This window comes from Triticum dicoccoides, chromosome 7A (genome assembly GCF_002162155.2).
Source record: "Triticum dicoccoides isolate Atlit2015 ecotype Zavitan chromosome 7A, WEW_v2.0, whole genome shotgun sequence".
Taxonomy (NCBI): Eukaryota; Viridiplantae; Streptophyta; class Magnoliopsida; order Poales; family Poaceae; genus Triticum; species Triticum dicoccoides.
Window position 1 is genome coordinate 664,059,444 of NC_041392.1, and position 18,581 is coordinate 664,078,024.

An 18,581-nucleotide genomic window follows, 5' to 3' on the forward strand; every position below is an offset into this window, starting at 1 on the left:
TTGTCAAGCAGAAACTCAACTCGGCAGCCGATCCCTCGGACACTGTCAAGAGAGTATGAACCATTCTGCAGAAGGACAACTCGGCTCGTCATGAGCTCGACTAGCAATTTGGCCTCCGTCCCCGTCTTGACCAAGTGGCGGCCATCGTACCACACGTACATAATTACACACTAAAAATACCATGGACCCGGATGGAGGCATAATCATCTTGTGATCCGCAATACGGCTCGACCGCCCCAGACACTCATACTTTCACTATTTCTCTTTTTTCTTTTCTTTTTATTTTTTACAGGCCTTTCATGGCGGCTTGACCATCAATTCTTTTCGAAGGATAAAAACACCAAGACAACAAAACATGGACCTACTGGGAAACTCTTAGATGGTCTCTTTAACAATCCCTTTACCTATCTTCAGGACCCACACGCAGCTCTCTCTTGGTGAAGGCATAGTAAATATCCTTTCCACTTATTGCATTACTTGTATAAATGCGCTTTAACGCACCAATGAAATTATAATAGAAGCAGTTTGCGGCCCAAATTTTCACGGCTCTAGCTTACCACTGGTTCTTCCTTTTTCTTTCTCTTTGCCTTTTCCTTTCTGGTAATTCTATCAGATAACACCTGTACACTCGGGTGCGTTCCAATTTGCCAGGTGCTTCATAGTGCCCCACAACATGGCAACAAAAGTCCGAACACTTTTACAGTATAGTTCGACACCCCGAATTTAGCACTATATGCATTGGCTCCGAATCATGTCTTTGGTCAATAGTTGGGTTGCCCGGCTCCTGTGCTTGCTACCTTACATTCTGCTATATCGGCTAGGGTAGTAATGGGAGAACTACTGCGATTGTGCCTTGGTTTATCCAAGTGAGCACCTCAGTAGAGAAAGCCGAAAAATGACTGTCATGATGCGGCGAGAGCCGGTCAGCTCTTCGGAGGTCTCAGATCCTTAGAGATTTTTTCCACATTACGCGAGGGATTGGTACATACCCGATCAAGTGTTTACAGCATCCTAGTCCGGATACTAGGGGTTGCACATATATTTTTATTGTCGAACTCCTAGGGCTAAGTGAGAGTGCTAAAGCCACATAGTCCGATTGCCTGGTTCATCGCGCTAAACACCTCCTTCAAGGACCAAACAATTGGATCAGGAGTGTTTATATTACATCCCAAACACCCCCATATTTCCTACGTGGGGGAAGAAGCCGACGAATGGCCAACTCTCAGATTTCACATAAAACGGCCGCACAGGAGGAGAATTTTTTTAAGCATTATATTACATAAAAGTTTTGTTTCATCATACAAAGCAAAAGACAACATGAATGTATTCATTCGAAAATAATGTCTTTCCCACACTGTGTTGCTACAATGCGAGACCCCTCTAGGACATTTGCAAAATAGCGCTCGTGTGTGCGGTGCTCCTTGCCCTCTGGCGGCCCCTTGGTCAGCTCGATGGCATCCATCTTCGCCCACCACATCTTGCAGCGGGCGAAGTCCATGCGCACACCTTCAATACAGGCTGATCGCTTAACGGCGTCCAGCTGAGGACAGGCATTCACCAGCCGCTTCACAAGCCCGAAGTAGCTTCTGAGCATAGCTTCGGCTGGCCACAGCCGGATTATAAAATCCTTCATGGCTATTTCGGCCACCCTATACAGCTCCACCAGCTATTTTAGCTGATCGGTGAAGGGCACGGGATGCTCTGGCGAAAGATACTGCAACCAAAACAATTTCTCTGTGGAGATCCCTTCTTCGGCTCGGAAGAACTCCGCGGCGTCGGACACACTACGCGGCAGATCTGCAAAGGCTCTTGGAGAACTCCGTATCCGGGTTAGTAAGAAATACATATTCTTCATATACTTGCTTTGCATACTAAAAGCCTTACCCGCCGCGATCTTCCTGGCCTCTTGGATCTCCTGGAGGGCACCCTGGGCTTCAACCCAGGCCGCTTCTGCGCTTTGACGAGCCTTGGAGAGTTCGGCCTCTCGAGCCAAAACATCGCCCTCCAGGGTCTCGTACTTCTTCACCGCATCCTGGATCTCTTGCTGGACCTTGTTCAGCTGGGCCTTCATCTTCTTGCGAGCGGTCTGCTCCTTGACAGCTTTCCGCTCGGCTTCGGCCAGGGCCTTTTTCAGGGCCTCGACCTCGGTCATCGCCCATACAAATATAATGACATTACAGTCAGTATAGATCATTTACTCTTTCTCAATATATAGCTTGCCATTGCATACCTTGCTGGTCTTCCAGCTGCTTCCTCGCCTGGCTGAGCTCTTCTTTTGCCCGCTCCAGTTTGTGCTTTAGTCCGGAGACTTCGGCAGTGTGAGAAGTCGCGGCCAGCAGCGACGCCTGCTTATTCATATCAAACACAGTTCGGTTAGTTTCCTGCGAAATTTAATTGATCCTCTGTCCGGCTTTTCTTTCCGAACACCGGACAATGTCTTAGGGACTACTGTCTATGTGGGGATTTTCTCGGTTAAGCGCCGCTTACCTCAAAACCCGTCAGCAGGATGCTGCAGGCTTGGGTCAGTCCGCTTTTAACGGACTGAACCTTCTCAATCACCATACCCATATGGATACGGTGTTCTTCCACAATGGAAGCGCCCCGTAGCGCTTCCAATAGATTGTCCGGCGCCTCTGGTTGGACAGAGGTCGCCGATGGGGCAGGCATGCCTCCTCTTGAAGGAAGCTGCTTGTCAGACTCCGGGGCCGTATGGGTCTCCGGATCCGTGCTGATATGGGGGCCGAATTGAGCACGGCCCCCATCGTTAGTCTCCATGGGGGTCTATTCCCCCATGTGTCCGACGGCCGAGGTGTCGCCCTCCGGTGCTGCCATGACGGGCTCCTGAACCTCCCCTTGGCCTTTGAAGATCCTTTGGGAGAGCATCTCGTTGTCTCCCTTGGCCTTGGGAGAGTAAGCGGCCGGCGGTGTCTCGCTGGCCATCTCCTTTGAGTCCAACGAGCCTCTTGATGAGGATCGCTGGGAGCTATCGTGGGCCGGACTACAATAACATGATTAAATCATATAAAATAGCATAAGGCAGAAAAGCCAGATAAATGGACATGTACGGGTTCTTAGCACTCACGATGTGGCCAGGTGCTTGTTCCGGGGGCACCGCTCCGGACTGCAGTCGACGTCCCACGCGGAGCTGCCCTCGAGAATGCCTTTCCCCTTCTTGGGCGCCTCCGCCTCCAGAATTGTGGAGGCCGCCCTCTTCTTCCTCCCCCCATCAGGGGGAGAATCTCTTTCCTCCTCCTCATCATCGTCGTCTTTGGTGGCGGAGGAGCAGGTCTTGTCTTCGGACGTCACGTCTGAAGCGCCCTTGCGGCGGGGGCCACTCCGGGCCCCCTTGGCCTTCTTCGCCGGTGCCGTATAGGGCGCCGGCACCAGCATCTTCGCTAAATGCGGGATGACTGGTTCTTCAGGCAGCGGAGCCGGACACTGTATCCGCTTCGCCCTCTTCATCCAGTCCTGAAGAAGGAATGATAATAAAAGCTTAGATATCATCCTTGAAACAAGCAAGTAGGGGATGCGTTAAAAATAACATACCTCGTTGGCGAGGTGGTTAATGTCGTGCCCGCGGTCCGAATCTGTGGCCGTCGGTGTCTCGTTGCCCTTGAAGAGCAACTTCCAGGCGTCTTCGTGAGTGGTTTTGAAGAGCCTCTTCAGGGTATGGTGCTTCTTCGGATTGAACTCCCATAGAGGGAGACTTCGGCGAACTAGTGATAACCCACAAGTATAGGGGATCGAAACAATTTTCGAGGGTAGAGTATTCAACCCAAATTTATTGATTCGGCACAAGGGGAGCCAAAAAATATTCTCAAGTATTAGCAGTTGAGTTGTCAATACAACCACACCTGGAAACTTAATATCTACAACAAAGTGTTTAGTAGCAAGGTAATATGATAGTAGTGGTAACAGTAGCAAAAGGTAACAATAGTAAAAGTAAAGTTTTGGTATTTTGTAGTGATGATAGCAATAGCAACGGAAAAGTAAATAAGCGAAGAACAATATGTGGAAAGGTCGTAGGCAATGGATCAGTGATGGAGAATTATGCCAGATGCGGTTCATCATGTAACAGTCATAACCTAGGGTGTTACAGAACTAGCTCTAGTTCATTGATATAATGTAGGCATATATTCCGAATATAGTCATACATGCTTATGGAAAAGAACTTGCATGCCATCTTTTGTCCTACCCTCCTTGGCAGCGGGGTCCTTACGGAAACTAAGGGATATTAAGGCCTCCTTTTAATAGATTACCGGAACAAAGCATTAACACATAGTGAATACATGAACTCCTCAAACTATGGTCATCACCGGTAAGTATCCCGATTATTGTCACTTCGGGGTTAACGGATCATAACACATAATAGGTGACTATAGACTTGCAAGATAGGATCAACAACACTCATATATTGATGAAAACATAATAGGTTCAGATTTGAAATCATGGCACTCGTGCCCCAGTGATAAGCATTAAGCATAGCAAAGTCATAGCAACATCAATCTCAGAACATAGTGGACACTAGGGATCAAACCCTAACAAAATTAACTCGATTACATGATAGATCCCATCCAACCCATCACCGTCCAGCAAGCCTATGATGGAATTACTCACGCACGGCGGTGAGCATCATGAAATTGGTGATGGAGGATGGTTGATGATGACGATGGCGACGGATTCCCCTCTCCGGAGCCCCGAACAGACTCCAGGTCAGCCCTCCCGAGAGGTTTTAGGGCTTGGCGGCGGCTCCGTATCGTAAAACACGATGATTTCTTCTCTCTGATTTTTTTCTCCCCGAAACTCAATATATGGAGGTGGAGTTGGAGTCGGAGAGTCAACAGGGGGCCCACGAGGTAGGGGGCGTGCCCCCACCCTCGTGGGGAGGTGGTGGGCCCCATGACCTTCATCTTTTGCAGGTATTTTTCTTATTTTCTGAAAAGTGGCTTCGTGAAGTTTCAGGTCATTCCGAGAACATTTGCTCCTTCACATAAATAACACCATGGTAATTCTGCTGAAAACAACGTCAGTCCGGGTTAGTTCCATTCAAATCATGCAAGTTAGAGTCAAAAACAAGGGCAGAAGTGTTTGGAAAAGTAGATACGTTGGAGACGTATCAACTAGCATCACCTGGATTACGTCTACGAGCTTGATATATTTGTCCACCATGCTTTGGAAGCGCGTCTGCAGCGCTATCAGCTCATCTGATGAAGACTAATTCGGGCTCTTCTCAACCCGAAGCTCATTGGAGCGTCAGAGTTGAATTCGGCAGCTCCGGCCCAGTTTGCGCCGCGGGGTTCTGTGATGTAGAACCATTGTTTCTACCATTCCTTGACAGTCTCCATGAAAGTGCCTTTCGGCTAGGAGACATTGGTCATCTTACTCACCATGGCTCCTCCGCACTCCGTCTGCTGGCCATCCACCAACTTCGGCTTCATGTTGAAGACCTTGAGCCACAGCCCGAAGTGGGGATGGATGCGGAGGAAGGCCTCACACACGACGATGAACGCCGAGATGTTGAGGAAAGAGTTTGGGGATAGATCATGGAAGTCTATCCCGTAATAGTAAATTAGCCCGCAGACGAAAGGGTGGAATGGAAACCCTAGCCCGCGGAAAAAAATGAGGGACTAATACCACCCTCTCATTAGGCTTCAGTGTGGGGATGACTTGCCCTTGGGCCGGAAGACAGTGGGCGATTTCCTTCGCTAGGTACCCGGCCACCCGAAGCTCAGTAATGTCCTTCTCCTTGACGGAGGAGACCATCCACTTGTCTTGAACTCCGGATCCGGACATGGTTGAGTGCTTGCTCGAGTGGAAAGAAGATGAGAACTTGGGCGCTGGAGCTCAAGAGTGGAAGAGCAGAGGAAGAGAGAAGGCGTGGGATAAGAAGGGGGAATCCTTATCCCCTTATAAAGGCAGTGAATATCAAACGCCTCCCACTCGCACTAAAACTCGCCTATTCCCAAGGGCTATGTAAATGGCACGGTTGGGTTACCCACGCCCGCATTGATGAAAATCCCGCAATAAGGGACACGATCTATGCTTTGACAAGACGTGCCAATGGAAACCGCATCTCGAAGCGCGGAACAACGGACAAAAACGATTCGATATAGTGACCGAACAGATGTGATGTCATCGTGCAAAAAGTTGTCAGTAGATGGGACTCGTGAAATACCATATTCCTTGCGGTTGTGTGTGGTACTTGTGTTGCAGATCTGGACACCTTTGTTTCATCCGAAGACTATCCTAGAGTATTCGGAAAGTAGAACCCGCCTTGCAATGCCGAAGACAATCTGCACGCCGGACACATCGTCATTGAAGCCTGGTTTAGGGGCTACTGAGGGAGTCCTGGACTAAGGGGTCCTCGGGTGTCCGATCTATTGGATATGGGCCGGACTGATGGGTCGTAAGGATACAAAGACCGAAGACTCCACCCATGTCTAGATAGGACTCTCCTTGGCGTGGAAGGCAAGCTTGGCAACCAACTATGAAGATTCTTTTCTTTGTAACCGACCTTGTGTAACCCTAGATCCCTCCCGTATCTATATAAACTGGAGGGATAGGTCCGTAGATAGACCGAATCCTCATAATCATAGCATGACTAGAATTTTAGGGTTTAGTCATTACGATCTCGTGGTAGATCAACTCTTGTAATACTCATATTCATCGGGATCAATTAAGCAGGATGTAGGGCATTACCTCCATAGAGAGGGCCCGAACCTGGGTAAAACATTGTGTCCCCCATCTCCTGTTACCATCGATCCTAGACGCACAGTTCGGGACCCCCTACCCGAGATCCGCCGGTTTTGACACCGACAGTGGGGGGCTACGTGTGCAAGCACGGGCCTATTCTGTGACACTTTAGCAACAGTTGTGGCTACCTTTGTGCGGGCTCGAGGGCATGGATCTGGGCAGCAACCGGTCTGTTAGCTCCAGCCTCGGAGCTGGCCGTCGAGGCCTGCACCGACGCGGCCAAGTGCGACCGCTCGCGGAATGCCGCGGAAGCCCCTTGTTCGTGTGGGGGCGCAGACGTGTGCTAGTGGTTGCGGGCTTCGTCTTGTGGTGGTGTGGTGGGTAGACTTGGGCATGTGTGGATGGTGTGTGGTGGCAAGGTTGGATTCTGGTAGTGGTTCAGCGATGTGTTAATGCTAGGGTCAACAATTTGGCACGTGGTGGCGGCGGTGGCGGGATGCGGGTGGTTGTGGCGGTGTGGGTTGCCTATGGACAGATCTCCTTGGTGTCATGGCGTGTGTGGTGCAATACACATCTTTATTGTGTTCGTTGGTGACTAAGCCTCCTCCCATGAGGCTCACAAAGGTGGAGCGTGTTGGACTCTAGGCGAAAGCATTGGTCGACGGAGGTCGGTACTAGTGATGAAGGCATCCTTGGATGTCATTCCCCTTTCTCGAAGGAGTTTTCGATTGGTTCACCTCGAAGAAAAAAAGTTTCGATGGGGCTAGGTTGCGGCTGCCGTTGGCATGGGTGTTGGGGAACGTAGTAATTTCAAAAAAATTCCTACGCACACTCAGGATCATGGTGATGCATATCAACGAGAGGGGAGAGTATGTCCACGTACCCTCGTAGACTGAAAGCGGAAGCGTTAGCACAACGCGGTTGATGTAGTCGTACGTCTTCACGATCCGACCGATCCAAGTACCGAACGTACGGCACCTCCGAGTCTAGCACACATTTAGCTCGATTACGTCCCACGAACTCCGATCCAGCAGAGCTTCACGAGAGAGTTTCGTCAGCACGACGGCATGATGACGGTGATGATGTTGCTACTGACGCAGGGCTTCACCTAAGAACCGCTACGATATAACTGAGGTGGAATATGGTGGAGGGGGGCACCGCACACGGCTGGAATAGATCAACAGATCAACTTGTGTGCTCTAGGGTGCCCCTTGCCCCCGTATATAAAGGAGCAAGGGGGGAGGCGTGATACATCTCCAACGTATCTATAATTTTTGATTGTTCCATGCTATATTATATCCCGTTTTGGACATTATTGGGCTTTATTATACACTTTTATATTATTTTTGGGACTAACCTATTAACCGGAGGCCCAACCCAGAATTGCTGTTTTTTTTGCCTATTTTAGGGTTTCGCAGAAAAAGAATATCAAACGGAGTCCAAACGGAATGAAACCTTCGGGAACGTGATTTTCAGAACGAACATGATCCAGAGGACTTTGACCCTACGTCAAGCAATCAACTAGGAAGGCACGAGGTAGGGGGCGTGCCTACCCCCCAAGCGCGCCCTCCACCCTCGTGGGGCCCATGTTGCTCCACCGACGTACTCCTTCCTCCTATATATACCTACGTACCCCCAAACTACCAGATACGGAGCCAAAACCCTAATTCCACCGCCGTAACTTTCTGTATCCATGAGATCCCATCTTGGGGCCTTTTCTGGAGCTCCGCCGGAGGGGTATCGATCACGAAGGCCTTCTACATCAACACCATAGCCTCTCCGATGAAGTGTGAGTAGTTTACTTCAGACCCACGGGTCCATAGTTATTAGCTAGATGGCTTCTTCTCTCTTTTTGGATCTCAATACAAAGTTCTCCCCCTCTCTTGTGGAGATCTATTCGATGCAATCTTCTTTTGCGGTGTGTTTGTTGAGGTCGATGAATTGTGGGTTTATGATCAAGTTTATCTATGAACAATATTTGAATCTTCTTTGAATTCTTTTATGTATGACTGGTTATCTTTGCAAGTCTCTTTGAATTATCAGTTTGGTTTGGCCTACTAGATTGATCTTTCTTGCAATGGGAGAAGTGCTTAGCTTTGGGTTCAATCTTGCGGTGTCCTTTCCCAGTGACGGAAGGGGCAGCAAGGCACGTATTGTATTGTCTCCATCGAGGATAACAAGATGGGGTTTATATCATATTGCATGAGTTTATCCCTATACATCATGTCATCTTGCTTAAAGCGTTACTCTGTTCTCTTGAACTTAATACTTTATATGCATGCTGGATAGCTGTCGATGTGTGGAGTAATAGTAGTAGATGCAGGCAGGAGTCGGTCTACTTGTCTCAGACGTGATGCCTATGTACATGATCATACCTAGATATTCTCATAACTATGCTTAATTCTATCAATTGCTCAACAGTAATTTGTTCACCCACCGTAATACTTATGCTCTCGAGAGAAGCCTCTAGTGAAACCTATGGCCCCCGGGTCTATTTTCCATCATATTAATCTTCCAATACTTTGTTATTTACTTTGCCATTTATTTTACTTGCATCTTTATTTCTCTTTATCATAAAAATACCAAAAATATTATCTTATCATATCTATCATATCTCACTCTCGTAGGTGACCGTGAAGGGATTGACAACCCCGTTATCGCGTTGGTTGCGAGGAGTTTATTTGTTTGTGTAGGTGTGAGCGACTCGTGTGTGGCCTCCTACTGGATTGATACCTTGGTTCTCAAAAACTGAGGGAAATACTTACGCTGCTATACTGCATCATCCTTTCCTCTTCAAGGGAAAACCAACGCAGTGCTCAAGAGGTAGCAAGAAGGATTTGTGGCGCCGTTGCCGGGGAGTCTACGCAAAAGTCAACATACCGAGTACCCATCACAAACCCTTATCTCCTGCATTACATTATTTGCCATTTGCCTCTCGTTTTCCTCTCCCCCACTTCACCCTTGCCGTTTTATTCGCCCTCTCTCTCTCTCCATCCTCCCTCTCTTTCTCTATTCGCCTCTTTTTGCCCGTTTCTTGTTTGCTTGTGTGTCAGATTGCTTGCTTGTCACGATGGCTCAAGATAATACCAAATTGTGTGACTTTTACCAATACCAACAACAATGATTTTATTAGCACTCCGATTGCTCCTCTTACCGATGCTCAATCTTGTGAAATAAATGCTGCTTTGCTGAATATTATCATGAAAGATCCGTTTTCTAGCCTTCCTAGTGAAGATGCCACTACCCATCTAAACAACTTTGTTGATCCGTGTGATATGCAATAGAAGAAAGATGTGGACAATGATATCGTTAAATTGAAGCTATTTCCTTTTTTACTTAGAGATCGTGCTAAAGCTTGGTTTTCGTCTTTGCCTAAAAATAGTATTGATTCGTGGAATAAGTGCAAAGATGATTTTATCTCTAAGTATTTTCCTCACACTAAGATCATCTCTCTTAGAAACGATATTATGAATTTTAAGCAACTTGATCATGAACATGTTGCACAAGCTTGGGAGAGGATGAAATTAATGATACGTAATTGCCCTACACATGGTTTGAATTTGTGGATGATTATACAAAAAAATTATGCTGGATTGAATTTCGCTTCTAGAAATCTTTTAGATTCGGCCGCGGGAGGCACTTTTATGGAAATCACTTTAGGAGAAGATACTAAACTCCTAGATAATATTATGGTTAATTATTCTCAATGGCACACTGAAAGATCTACTAATAAGAAAGTGCATGCGATAGAAGAAATTAATGTTTTGAGTGGTAAGATGGATGAACTTATGAAATTATTTGCTAATAAAAGTGTTTCTTCTGATCCTAATGATGTGCCTTTGTCTACTTTGATTGAGAATAATAATGAATCTTTGGATGTGAATTTTGTTGCTCGGAATAATTTTGGTAACAACGCATATAGAGGAAACTATAATCCTAGGCCATATCCTAGTAATTCCCCTAATAATTGTGGTAATCCCTACAACAATTCTTATGGAAATTTGAATAAGATACCCTCTGATTTTGAATCTAATATTAACCAATTTATTACCTCGCAAAAGAATTTCAATGCTTTGATTGAAGAAAAATTGCTTAAGATTGATGAGTTGGCTAGGAACGTTGATAGAATTTCTCTTGATGTTGATTATTTGAAACTTAGATCTATTCCACCTAAGCATGATATCAATGAGTCTCTCAAATCTATGAGAATTTCCATTGATGAGTGCAAAGAAAGAACCGCTAGGATGCGTGCTAAGAAAGATTGCTTTATAAAAGCGTGTTCTTCTAGTTTCCATGATAATAAAGATGAAGATCTAAAAGTTATTGATGTGTCCCCTATTAAATATTTGTTTTGCAACATGAATCTTGATAATGATGGTACTGAATATGATCCACCTTTACCTAGAAGACATTCCAAAAATTCGGAGTCTTTAGATCTTGATGCTAAAATTGTTAAAAGTGGGATTGAAGAAGTCAAAACTTTAAATATTAATGAACCCACTATTTTGGATTTCAAGGAATTTAATTATGATAATTGCTCTTTGATATATTGTATTTCCTTGTTGCAATCCGTGCTAAATTCTCCTCATGCTTATAGTCAAAATAAAGCCTTTACCAAACATATCGTTGATGCTTTGATGCAATCTTATGAAGAAAAACTTGAGTTGGAAGTTTCTATCCCTAGAAACCTTTATGATGAGTGGGAACCTACTATTAAAATTAAGATTAAAGATCATGAATGCTATGCTTTGTGTTATTTGGGTGCTAGTGTTTCCACGATTCCAAAGACTTTGTGTGATTTGCTAGGTTTCCGTGATTTTGATGATTGCTCTTTAAACTTGCACCTTGTAGATTCCACTATTAAGAAACCTATGGGAAGAATTAATGGTGTTATTATTGTTGCAAATAGGAATTATGTGCCCATGGATTTTATTGTTCTTGACATAGATTGCAATCCTTCATGTACTATTATTCTTGGTAGACCTTTCCTTAGAACGATTGGTGCAATTATTGATATGAAGGAAGGGAATATTAGGTTCCAATTTCCGTTAAGGAAAGGCATGGACCACTTCCCTAGAAAGAAAATTAAATTACCTTATGAATCTATTATGAGAGCCACTTATGGATTGCCTTCCAAAGATGACAATACCTAGATCTATCCTTGCTTTTATGACTAGCTAGGGGCGTTCAACGATAGCGCTTGTTGGGAGGCAACCCAATTTTATTTTTATTCCTTGCTTTTTTCTCCTGTTTAGTAAATAATTTATCTAGCCTCTGTTTTGGTTTGGTTTTTTGTGTTTAATTAGTGTTTGTGCCAAGTAGAACCGTTGGGAAGACTTGGGGAAAGTCTTTTTAATCTTGCTTTAAAAAACAGAAACTTTAGCGCTCACGAGAACTGCTGCCATTTTTATTTGGAAAGTTCTATTTAGTTAATTATTTTTAAATATGATTAGTAGATAAATTCCTCAGGTCCAGAAATTTATTTTATAATTTTTGGGGTTCCAGAACTTGCGTTAGCTGTAGCTTACTACAGACTGTTCTGTTTTTGACAGATTCTGTTTTCCGTGTGTTGTTTGCTTATTTTGATGAATCTATGGCTAGTAAAATAGTTTAATAAACCATAGAGAAGTTGGAATACAGTATTTTTAACACCAATATAAATAAATAATGAGTTCATTACAGTACCTTGAAGTGGTGTTTTGTTTTCTTTTGCTAACGGAGCTCATGAGATTTTCTACTTTAAGTTTTGTGTTGTGAAGTTTTCAAGTTTTGGGTAAAGATTTGATGGATTATGGAACAAGGAGTGGCAAGAGCCTAAGCTTGGGGATGCCCATGGCACCCCCAAGATTATTTAAGTACACCTAAAATCCAAAGCTTGGGGATGCCCCGGAAGGCATCCCCTCTTTCGTCTATTTCTATCGGTAACTTTACTTGGAGCTATATTTTTATTTACCACATGGTATGTGTTTTGCTTGGAGCGTCTTGTATTATTTGAGTCTTTATTTATTAGTTTTCCACAATCATCCTCGCTGCACACACCTTTTTGAGATAGACACACATGATTCGGAAATTTTAGAATACTCTATGTGCTTCACTTATATCTTTTGAGTTATATAGTTTTTGCTCTAGTGCTTCACTTATATCTTTTAGAGCACGATGGTGGATTTATTTTATAGAAACTTATGTTCTCTCATGCTTCACTTAGATTATTTTGAGAGTCCTACAAAACAGCATGGTAATTTGCTTTAATTATTTTAGGCATTCAAGATTAATAGAAAATTTTCTTATGAGTGTGTTGAATACTATGAGAAGTTTGAAACTTGATAATTGTTTTGAGATATGGAGATGGTGATATTAGAGTCGTGCTAGTAGAGTAGTTGTGAATTTGAGAAATACTTGTGTTGAAGTTTGTGATTCCCGTAGCATGCACGTTTGGTGAACCCTTATGTTAAGAAGTCGGAGCATGATGTATTTATTGATTGTCCTCCTTATGAGTGGCGGTCGGGGACGAGCGATGGTCTTTTCCTACCAATCTATCCGCCTAGGAGCATGTGCGTAGTACTTTGCTTCGATAACTAATAGATTTCTACAATAAGTATGTGAGTTCTTTATGACTAATGTTGAGTCCACGGATTATACGCACTCTCACCCTTCCACCATTGCTAGCCTCACTAATACCGCGCACCTACCTATCATGGCATTTCCATAGCCATTCCGAGATATATTACCATGCAACTTTCCACCGTTCCGTTTACTATGACACGCTCCATCATTGTCATATTGCTTCACATGATCATGTAGTTGACATTTTAGTTGCGGCAAAGCCACCGTTCATAATTCTTTCATATAAGTCACTCATGCATCATTGCTATCCCGGTATACCGCCGGAGGCATTCATATAGAGTCATACTTTGTTCTAGTATCGAGTTGTAATCATTGAGTTGTAAATAAATAGAAGTGTGATGATCATCATTCATAGAGTATTGTCCCAATGAAAAAGGCCAAATAAAAAAGGCCCAAAAAAGAGTAAATAAATAAAAAGGGGCAATACTACTATCCTTTTTTCCACACTTGTGCTTCAAAGTAGCACCATGATCTTCATGATAGAGAGTCTCCTATGCTATCACTTTCATATTCCAACGATGGTCTTCCTCAAATGCCCTAGGTATTCGTGAGCAAGAAAGTTGGATGCACACCCACTTAGTTTCTTTTGTTGAGCTTTCATACATTTATAGGTCTAGTGCATCTATTGCATGGCAATCCCTACTCAGTCACATTGATATCTATTGATTGGCATCTCCATAGCCCGTTGACACGCCTAGGTTATGTGATACTATCTTCTCCCTTTTTTCTTCTCCACAACCACCATTCTATTCCACATAGTGCTATGTCCACGGCTCACGCTCATGTATTGCGTGAACATTGAAAAAGTTTGAGAACACCAAAAGTATGAAACAATTGCTTGGCTTGTCATCGGGGTTGTGCATCATTTAAATACTTTGTGTGGTGAAGATGGAGCATAGCCAGACTATATGATTTTGTAGGGATAACTTTCTTTGGCCATGTAATTTTGAAGAGACATAATTGCTTAGTTAGTATGCTCGAAGTATTATTATTTCTATGTCAATATTGAACTTTTGTCTTGAATCTTCCGGATCTGAAATATTCATACCACAATTAAGAGAATTACATTGAAATTATGCCAAGTAGCATTCCACATCAAAAATTCTGTTTTTATCATTTACCTACCCGAGGACGAGCAGGAATTAAGCTTGGGGATGCTTGATACATCTCCAACGTATCTGTAATTTTTTATTGTTCCATGCTATATTATATCCTGTTTTGGACATTATTGGGATTTATTATACACTTTCATATTATTTTTGGGACTAACCTATTAACCGGACGCCCAACCCAGAATTGTTGTTTTTTTTGCCTATTTTAGGGTTTCGCAGAAAAAAGAATAAGAAACAGAGTCCAAACAGAATGAAACCTTCGGGAACATGATTTTCGAAACGAACATGATCCAGAGGACTTGGACCCTACATCAAGAAATCAACCAAGAAGGCAAGAGGTAGGGGGCGTGCCTACCCCCACCCAGGCACGCCCTCCACCCTCGTGGGGCCCATGTTGCTCCACCGACATACTCCTTCCTCCTATATATACCTACGTACCCGCAAATTACCAGCTATGGAGCCAAAACCCTAATTCCACCATCGTAACTTTCTGTCTCCACGAGATCCCATCTTGGGGCCTTTTTCGGAGCTCCGCCAGAGGGGGTATCGATCACGGAGGGCCTCTACATCAACACCATAGCCTCTCCGATGAAGTGTGAGTAGTTTACTTCAGACCTACGGGTCCATAGTTATTAGCTAGATGGCTTCTTCTCTCTTTTTGGATCTCAATACAAAGTTCTCCCCCTCTCTTGTGGAGATCTATTTGATGCAATCTTATTTTGCGGTGTGTTTGTTGAGATTGATGAATTGTGGGTTTATGATCAAGTTTATCTATGAACAATATTTGAATCTTCTTTGAATTCTTTTATGTATGATTGGTTATCTTTGCAAGTCTCTTCGAATTATCAGTTTGGTTTGGCCTACTAGATTGATCTTTCTTGCAATGGGAGAAGTGCTTAGCTTTGGGTTCAATCTTGCGGTGTCCTTTCCCAGTGACAGTAGGGGCAGCAAGGCACGTATTGTATTGTTGCCATCGAGGATAACAAGATGGGTTTTATATCATATTGCATTAGTTTATCCCTCTACATCATGTCATCTTGCTTAAAGCGTTACTCTGTTCTCTTGAACTTAATACTCTAGATGCATGTTGGATAGCGGTTGATGTGTGGAGTAATAGTAGTAGATGCAGGCAGGAGTCGGTCTACTTGTCTCGGACATGATGCCTATATACATGATCATACCTAGATATTCTCATAACTATGCTCAATTCAGTCAATTGCTCAACAGTAATTTGTTCACCAACCGTAATACTTATGCTCTAGAGAGAAGCCTCTAGTGAAACCTATGGCCCCCGGGTCTATTTTCCATCATATTAATCTTCCAATACTTAGTTATTTACTTTGCCATTTATTTTACTTGCATCTTTATTTCTCTTTATCATAAAAATACCAAAAAAATTATCTTATCATATCTATAAGATCTCACTCTCATAGGTGACCGTGAAGGGATTGACAACCCCTTTATCGCATTGGTTGCAAGGAGTTCATTTGTTTGTGTAGGTGCGAGGGACTCGTGTGTGGCCTCCTACTGGATTGATACCTTGGTTCTCAAAAACTGAGGGAAATACTTACGTTGCTCTACTGCATCACCCTTTCCTCTTCAAGGGAAAACCAACACAGTGCTCAAGGGGTAGCAAGGAGGCCGGCCAGGAGGAGGGCGCGCCAGGGAGGGAGTCCTACTCCCACCTAGGACTCCTTCTTTTCCTTGTTGGAGTAGGAGAGGGAAGAAAGGGAGAGAGGAGGAGAAGGAAAAAGGGGGGCGCCACCCCCTCCTTGTCCAATTCGGACTAGAGGGGGAGGGGGCGTGCGGCTGCCCTGGCCGCCCCTCCTCTTCTCCCACTAAGCCCTATGAGGCCCAATTAACTCCCCGGGGGTTCTGGTAACCCCCCGGTTCTCCGGTTTTTATCCGAAACCACTCGGAACACTTCCGGTGTCCGAATATAGTCGTCCAATATATCGATCTTTACGTCTCGACCATTTCGAGACTCCTCGTAATGTCCGTGATCATATCTGGGACTGCGAACTACGATCGGTACATCAAAACACCAAAACTCATAATACCGATCGTCACCAAACATTAAGTGTGCGGACCCTACGGGTTCGAGAACTATGTAGACATGACCGAGACACGTCTTCGGTCAATAACCAATAGCGGAACCTGGATGCTCATATTGTCTCCTACATATTCTACGAAGATCTTTATCGGTCAAACCGCATAACAACATACGTTGTTCCCTTTGTCATCGGTATGTTACTTGCCCGAGATTCGATCGTCGGTATTTCAATACCTAGTTCAATATCGTTATCGGCAAGTCTCTTTACTCGTTCTGTAATGCATCATCCCACAACTAACTCATTAGTCACATTGCTTGCAAGGCTTATAGTGATGTGCATTACCGAGAGGGCCCAGAGATACCTCTCCGACAATCGGAGTGACAAATCCTAATCTCGAAATACTCCAACTCAACAAGTACCTTCGGTGACACCTGTAGAGCACCTTTATAATCACCCAGTTACGTTGTGACTTTTGGTAGCACACAAAGTGTTCCTCCGGTACACAGGAGTTGCATAATCTCATAGTCGTAGGAACATGTATAAGTCATGAAGAAAGCAATAGCAACATACCAAACGATCAAGTGCTAAGCTAACGGAATGGGTCAAGTCAAACGCATCATTCTCCTAATGATGTGATCCCGTTAATCAAATGCCAACTCATGTCTATGGCTAGGAAACATAACCATCTTTGATCAACGAGCTAGTCAAGTAGAGGCATACTAGTGACACTTTGTTTGTCTATGTATTCACACATGTATTATGTTTCCGGTTAATACAATTCTAGCATGAATAATAAACATTTATCATGATATAAGGAAATAAATAATAATTTTATTATTGCCTCTAGGTCATATTATCTTCAGTATCCCACTTGCACTAGAGTCAATAATCTAGATTACATAGTAATGATTCTAACACCCATGGAGCCTTGGTGCTGATCATGTTTTGCTCGTGGAAGAGGCTTAGTCAACAGGGTCTGCAACATTCAGATCTATATCTATCTTGCAAATCTCTATGTCTCCCACCTGGACTTGATCCCAGATGGAGTTGAAGCGTCTCTTGATGTGCTTGGTTCTCTTGTGAAATATGGATTCCTTTGCCAAGGCAATTGCACCAGTATTGTCACAAAAGATTTTCATTGGACCCAATGCACTAGGTATGACACCTAGATCGGATATGAACTCCTTCATCCAAACTCCTTCATTTGCTGCTTCTGAAGCAGCAATGTACTCTGCTTCACATGTAGATCCCGCCACGACGCTCTGTTTAGAACTGCTCCAACTGACAGCTCCACCGTTCAATATAAACACGTATCCGGTTTGCGATTTAGAATCGTCCGGATCAGTGTCAAACCTTGCATCAACGTAACCATTTACGATGAGCTCTTTGTCACCTCCATAAATGAGAAACATATCCTTAGTCCTTTTCAGGTACTTCAGGATGTTCTTGACCGCTGTCCAGTGATCCACTCCTGGATTACTTTGGTACCTCCCTGCTAAACTAATAGCAAGGCACACATCAGGTCTGGTACACAACATTGCATACATGATAGAGCCTATGGATGAAGCATAGGGAACACTTTTCATTTTCTCTCTATCTTCTGCAGTGGTCGGGCATTGTGTCTTACTCAACTTCACACCTTGTAATATAGGCAAGAACCCTTTCTTTGACTGATCCATTTTGAACTTCTTCAAAACTTTTTCAAGGTATGTGCTTTGTGAAAGTCCAATTAAGCGTCTTGATCTATCTCTATAGATTTTGATGTCCAAAATGTAAGCAGCTTCACCGAGGTCTTTCATTGAAAAACTCTTATTCAAGTACCCTTTTATGCTATCCAGAAATTCTATATCATTTCCAATCAACAATATGTCATCCACATATAATATTAGAAATGCTACAGAGCTCCCACTAACTTTCTTGTAAATACAGGCTTCTCCAAAAGTCTGTATAAAACCATATGCTTTGATCACACTATCAAAATGTTTATTCCAACTCCGGGAGGCTTGCACTAGTCCATAAATGGATCGATGGAGCTTGCACACTTTGTTAGCACCTTTTGGATTGATAAAACCTTCAGGTTGCATCATATACAACTCTT